General features: G+C 35.3%; 1 pseudogene; it reads right to left on the bottom strand.

Annotated features, from left to right (window-relative positions):
* Nucleotides 1-1,454: 1,454 nt before the first annotated feature.
* Nucleotides 1,455-7,265, bottom strand: part of LOC102773501 — a 6,433-nt pseudogene continuing 622 nt past the window's right edge.

The raw sequence follows: 7,265 nt of genomic DNA, 5'->3' as shown, positions 1-7,265 counted from the left end.
ACATAGTCTGCCTTACACTGTGAAAGCAAATGTGTAGTCACTCATTTCCTGGGAAATAAAGCAAGTTTATTAGTGAGAACACCAGTAAATTTACTTCCTCAGAACAAAAAAAAATCTGTCAAGTTCTTTTGCCACTCTATAAATTTAGCATACAGCATTCTATCAGATAGCCTTTATCCTGCAATTTCAGGGAATGTGTAAATTACTAGAATGCCCTCCAGAACCACATTGAGTTAGTGTTACATTTACTAATATTAATTAATACAAATATTAATTACTTATTAATCACTAATTAATACTAACATTTTTATTCCTTTGAATTATCTAGACATACTTATGCCACTTGTGATAAAAATAATTTTACTTGTTTCTTTCCAATATTTATAGGTTTAATCAACCTGGTAATACATTGGCTGGGACCTTTAGTACAAAATTGAAAAGAAGTGGTGAAAGTTTACATTATCCTTACCTTTTTTCCAATATTAAAGAGAAAGCATTACATAGTTCACCTTTTAGTGTGATAGTTGTAGATTTTTTTGGTAGAAAATTTTAATTAAATTAAGGGAGATGCCTTCAATCTCTAGATATTTTTATGATGTTTATATCATAAATGGTTGTTGAATTTTACCAAATGTTTTTTCTGCCTCTGCAGATGATCATATAGTTCTTCTATCTTATTTTTAAGATGATAAATTACAATAAATGTTTTATGAATTATAATTTTAAATTTCTGAAATAATTGATACTTAGGCATGAAAACATATGTGTATGTAAGTATAAGATTATAAACATTTTGTTTGTAATTTTTATATTTATGTACATTAGAAATGTTATATATTTTCATTTTTGTAGTGGCCATACCACATATTGGTATGATGATTATGCTGGTTTCAGAAAATGAACTGAGAAGTATTTTTTCCTTTTCTATTCCCTAGAATAGTTTGTATTTGGATAAATTTATTTCTTTAATATATGGAGAAATTTATCAGCAAAGACATCTGGACTTGGAGTTTTCTTCATGGGAAAGTTTTAAATTATGATTTCAATTTCTTTTAGGTTGTTTTCTAGATTACCATTTTTATATTTTATCCTCAAGCCTAACTAAGATTAAGAACATTAATATAAAGTGAGTGTTGACAAGTGAAACTCAAGTAAATATAAGAATTCAGGGAATATGGCAAGGGTTTCAGTTTATATAGAATTCAAGTTACTGATGTTAGAAAATACAGAAGAGTGATATGAGTATGCCTATGTTCCATTTCTATTGAACACATATTTATAATTTCAAAAATATTACATTTTTGTTTAGAAACAAATGTGCAACGTCAATGGGTTTTAGCAATTTGAAGAAATTGTTTATTTTATTTTCTCAGATTATTATAGATATATATTTCAATTTGAAATCAGTCAATTTATTAACAGACCAGATTACAAAAATAACCATGATAGGTGCCTCATCTCATCCTTGTAATAAACCTATTGAGCTGGTGTTTCCTGTGCCAGCATCTCCATCTTCTATAAAACGCGTGGTCTTTTACTTTATTCCACATCATAGAGAAGGTACTTTGAAGGGCCACAGGAAGTTGTTTCAGATCCTCCATGAGGATGATGCCATATTTACCAAGAGTTCAAGCAATTGATGTGTTGTCTGTCAGGGAAATTTGCTCTTTTTGACTTGGCCACACCACGCTTGTAGATAAACTCATTTACTGGCTTCAGGTTTGGGTACCCCCATGCAATATATAGTCCCACAGCCCTCAGCATGTTCACGGAAGCCTTGCTGAGCCTAGCAGAGGTGTCACTGAAGATCTGAAAAAGGCGAAGAAACTGCCGCACCTTTCGGACTTTTGGGCTCACACCATTGTTACCTCTGGTCCTGGTGACAAATGCCAATTTGTGTTCCGCAGGTACATAGAAGTCACCAGCTTTTCTTGCCATTCTAGCTGTCCGAGCTCACGTCTGTACACATGCCTATGTTCTTTGTGATAGTGCTCTGCATGTTCATGCATAAGCTTTCTCCTTGCCTTTCAAAGTATCCTTTGGGGGAACGCCTTTCTCAGGTGTTCGATCTTCAGCTCTGAAATTCCTTGCCCTTTTCTCATGGGTTCTGGCACAGCAGGAACCTTCTTCTTGTCCTCACCTTCCTGGGTCCCAGCTGGGAAAGAGGTTGTCCGGTTACTTTTATATCTCACTGTAATTATCTAAATTCACCTGTTTTAAAACCCACCAGTTGTCTAGATGATTCCTCCCTCTCCTCTGTCCACACACATAATAAGCAACCTATATGTATTAGAAAGTTAAATGAATTTTTTTGCATTTGGTTTTAATTATGTCCTCTGGTTGCTTCTTCTACTTCTGAAAATCAAGTATTTCCTGTTTGAAATAATTTTAAGAATTTGCTTGATAGAAAGGATGTCTATCATAAGTTTGCACGATTTTGTTTTGAAAGTAATCATGCCTTTCTAGTTCGAGCTAGCCTGAGAGAGAAAAGCATACTTAGTTTTTACTTAAGTCCAGAACTTTTTTTTTAAAACCTGGGTCATTCATGAAATAGTTCAATATGCCATTGTACAAAATGATATATTTATGTCAAAGTATCTGGTTTTCTTATAGTTGGTGATAGTATATTAACTATCACTTTCCTAAAGCAAAGTAAGAAAGCAAAGAATAAAAAAAACAGAGTAATTATTTACATTGTTGTTATTCTCTCAAGAAAGTTTTCTTCTGTTTTGTACATTGCTTAGCATAAAAGATAGATTTAAAAATGCTTACTCTCCCAATGACATTTTTAAAAGAAATAGAACAAAAATTTCATTTGTGTGGAATCACAAAAACCCCAGAAAGCTATCATAATCTAGACTAGTTGATCTTTGGAAAAATATTTATTCCGGCCATTTGCCCATTTTAAAAATTGGATTATTAGGTCGAAACCGGTTTGGCTCAGTGGATAGAGTGTCGGCCTGCAGACTGAAAGTTCCCAGGTTTGATTCCGGTCAAGGGCATGTACCCTTGGTTGTGGGCACATCCCTAGTAGGAGATGTGCAGGAGGCAGCTGATCGATGTTTCTCTCTCATCGATGTTTCTAACTACCTCTCCCTTCCTCTCTGTAAAAAATCAATAAAATATATTTTTTCAAAAAATTGGATTATTACGTGTTTTGGTTTTTTTTTTGTGTGTGTGTGTGTATGTATGTTTTTAGTTGTATGAGTTCTTTATATATTTGGATATTAATCCATAATAAGATATATGTTTTGCAAATATTTCTTCCATTCCATTGATTGTCTTTTCATCCTGTTGATTTTTCTTTTCTTTTCTTTTTTTGCTGTGCAGAAGCTTTTTAGTTTGATTCAGTCCCACTTGTTTATTTTTTATTTTGTTGCTTGTATGTTATTTTGTTGCTTGTATGGTTTCCAAAACTTCATTACCAAAACCCATGTCAAGGAGTTTTTGTTTCCCTGGAGTGTCATCCTTTCAGGTCTCACATTTAAATCTTTAATCCACTGACAGTAGAATTTTTATGACATAGTTGAATCTAAGTATTCCATTAAGCAACTAATTAAATCATTAGGCACATTTTTTTTGATTTAATGTTAATTGGTAGTATATTTTACAAAATAGTATTAATAAAGATAGATTCATTATTTCAGTTTAGCAGATAACCATTTGCATTTTGCTAAAAAGCTTATCTAATTTTAATTGTAACTTAATCCTTAGCAAAAGTTAAAAAGTTACTATCAAGTTTTAAAAAATCATTTAAATGTTTAATATGGTTTTTGTACTTTAGAATTAGTATCCTCTCCACTATGTGTAAGCTACCTTCATAATGGGGATATACAATATTTTTCTTTGAAACCCTGACACCAAGCAGAGGTTAGACACATGGATTGGTTGTTTCCTGCACTCACCCTAACCAAGGCGGGAGATCAAACCTGCAACCGAGGTATGTGCCCTTGACTTGGAATTAAACCCACTATCCTTCAGTTGGTGTGCCAACCCTCTAACCATTGAGCCATACCAGCCAGGACAATTTCTTAGTCTTTTTACTTAAATTTAAACCAAGTTCAATCATCTTCTGATAAGAAAATGGAGATGGACACACTGCACTTATTTTGGTCTAGTCCAGTGATGGCGAACCTTTTGAGCTCAGAGTGTCAGCATTTTGAAAAACCCTAACTTAACTCTGGTGCCGTGTCACATATAGAATTTTTTTTATATTTGCAACCATAGTAAAACAAAGATGTATATTTTTGATATTTATTTTATATATTTAAATGACATTTAACAAAGAAAAATCAACCAAAAAAATGAGTTCGTGTGTCACCTCTGACACGCGTGTCATGGGTTCACCATCACTGCTCTAGTCAATGGCCACTTTAGTTTCAAGGATTCATAAGTCACAAACAAAGACCAGGTAGAGGTGTGTTATTCTATAAGAAACCCAGACTCAGAGATTGAGCGATAACCATTAGCAGAGACTGGTCTTACATAACCTGGAAAGCTGTCAGAAACTGAATTTAATCTATGTCTCTCAGAGGTTAAACTGAATTTAATCTATGTCTCTCAGAGGTTAAACTGAATTTAATCTATGTCTCCCATTTCTGTCTCTGCGTATATGCTGTATTCTCCCATTTCTGTCAGCAGAATAGGCTTCTTCTGCTTATATGGTAACCCTTAAATGACTCAGTGCTAGCAGCCTTAACGCCAACATTTGTCATTTGCCTGGCATTCATTATAGGTTAACTATAGTCTGTGTTCTTGAAGTTCTTACTAGAAATAATCTGATTGGTTTAGTTCAGTCTATGAATACTTCATCTTCTTGTGTTTATCCCAGCGTAAACTGCAATGCTCATGTTTATGGATTCATGTGATACCAGGGCAGCCAGATCCAGAAACTCTAGGTGTGGTGGATACTCTGTAATGAGCCAATACTGTACTAATTTAAAGAGAGCAGTTGCCCTACACAATAGGATGTGAGGCTATTTTCTTTCTTCCTTCCTTCCTTCCTTTCTTCCTTCCTTCCTTCCTTTCTTTCTTTCTTTCTCTTTAATTACTCTCCATTTACAAACTTTTAAAGATAAAATAATTTAGACAACTTAGGTAATTTAAATAGTTAAAACTAATTTAAACAGTTTTGAAATTAGTGTTTTTGTTCCATTATTGACATAGACTGCTTTGTTTCCCTTACTCATCTTTTTCTCCACTTTCAAACACTTGCAACCTACACAATGCTGATGTAAGAATAATTAAGGAAAAATTATGAAAACATATTTTTAAATGTAATATTTCTAAAGACTTACTTTATCTCTCATCTGTGCTCTCACCTTCCAAATGATGATAGTGATGATACAAATGAACACAGTATTGCATAGTGGCCAACAGTGCAGGATTTGGAGTTAGATCATTTAGTTTCTTACTCTAGCTCCATCTCATTCAAGCATTATGATCTTTGACCATATGTGTATCATGTAAGTTACTTAATACATATAATTGATTGCAAATATTAAACATGAAGTAGGTGTTTAATAAACAACAACTATCACTACTATATTATTACAACTACTAATATTACTACTAATCTATATATATAAAGGCCTAAGCGACCATCACAACCAAACGGACGACCAAACAGGCTGCGTGGGGCGACCAGACCAGCAGGGGGGTTAGTGATGGATGACCAAACAACTGAGCAGCAGGCTGGAAAGATGGCAGCGCCCACAGCCAATAAGAAGGGAATATGCTAATTGACTGCCATGCCCTAAAAGATGGTGGTGCCCACAGCCACAAGATGGCTGGGAGGGCAGTTGGGGGAAACCATGCCTGCAGGGGAGGGCAGTGAGGGGGGACCAGGCCAGTAGGGGAGGGCAGTTAGGGGGGACCAGGCCAGCAGGGGAGGGCAGTTGGGGGCAACCGGGCCTGCAGGGGAGCAGTTAGGTGTTGATCAGGCTGGCAGGAGAGTGGTTACAGGGTGATCAGGCTAGCTGGCAGAAGCTGTTAGGGGCAATTAGTCAGCCAGGCAGTCGAGCGGTTGGGAGCCAGCAGTCCCGGATTGTGAGAGGGATGTCCGACTGCCGGTTTAGACCTGATCCCTATGGGATCGGAATCCTCCGAGGGGTCCCAGACTGGAGAGGGTGCAGGCTGGGCTGAGGGACAACCCCCCCACCCGAGCATGAATTTCATGCACTGGGCCTCTACTAATTATATTTAACACTTATTAGGGTTTTTTTTAGGATTTTCAAATTAATGAAACATGTTTAATTATGTTCTTATAGCTTCCCTACAAAGAATATATAAAATTTTGATATGAGCCTCATCAATAACTTTCTGTCAACTTTATCTTTTTGTAATATTTGTCTGTTGGAAAAATTCTATCTGCTGCATTGAGATTCACCCAAAACGTTTTGCTCTGTTTATCATAAAATTGTCATTTTTGAGGCTGCATCACTGCTTTTACCCTCTAAATATTTCTTTCTCATTTTCTATTCTAATGTAAATAGTTTAGAATATTCTAGGACCTAGAGTCTAGGTCTTTAAGGGAGGGGATTAAAATATCTACTTTTTACTGTTTCACAACTTTAATTTTTGTTAAATTTATATTGTTTCAATTGTCTTACATTAGAAGAATAAAAAATAACTGAATATATAGCATTCATTTTGAGTGAAAACTGTAAAACCTTAGTTGTCTATTTCGGGAGAATAGTATGGATGGCTAAACTATAAGTCATTCATGCACATAAACTATAAGCACAGAACAATCTTCCCATTGAGATAATTCACACTGTGGAAGCCTTGGTTTGCCTCAAATCTTGGTTTTATGTAAATGTTTATATCAAAGTGCAAATCAAGAGGAAGGTCTTTTTTAGATTAGTGTTAAACATGAGGATACATGACAGCGCAATTGCTGGGAATAAACATTGTCTGGTGCCTCCAATCTTATTTCCAAGAATGGCAGTCTTCAGGAGTACTCACCAAACTCTTTCCAGGAAGAGCTCTTTGAGAACGGCAGCTGGTGTAGAGCCGTCACGACATTGAAATTCTTCAGCCAGTCATGCCTGGGAGGAGGATTATGAAACAGATGTACGGAAACCTTATATTTACATGTGATGAGAGTAACTCACGTGGTGATGAGATTAGACTTTTCTTTGGCCTCTCTAAAAGCCTAATGTTATTTAACTGAAACAATGATATGTTGCTCCAAATAGGTAAAATAAAATTACATCAATAATAAATATTTGAAATCAAATAGATGTTTTTTTAATCCCAGCTAA

Source organism: Myotis davidii, unplaced genomic scaffold (assembly GCF_000327345.1).
Source record: "Myotis davidii unplaced genomic scaffold, ASM32734v1 scaffold49, whole genome shotgun sequence".
Taxonomy (NCBI): Eukaryota; Metazoa; Chordata; class Mammalia; order Chiroptera; family Vespertilionidae; genus Myotis; species Myotis davidii.
The sequence above is the reverse complement of the archived record's forward strand: the minus strand, read 5'-3'. Positions and strand labels throughout refer to the sequence as shown.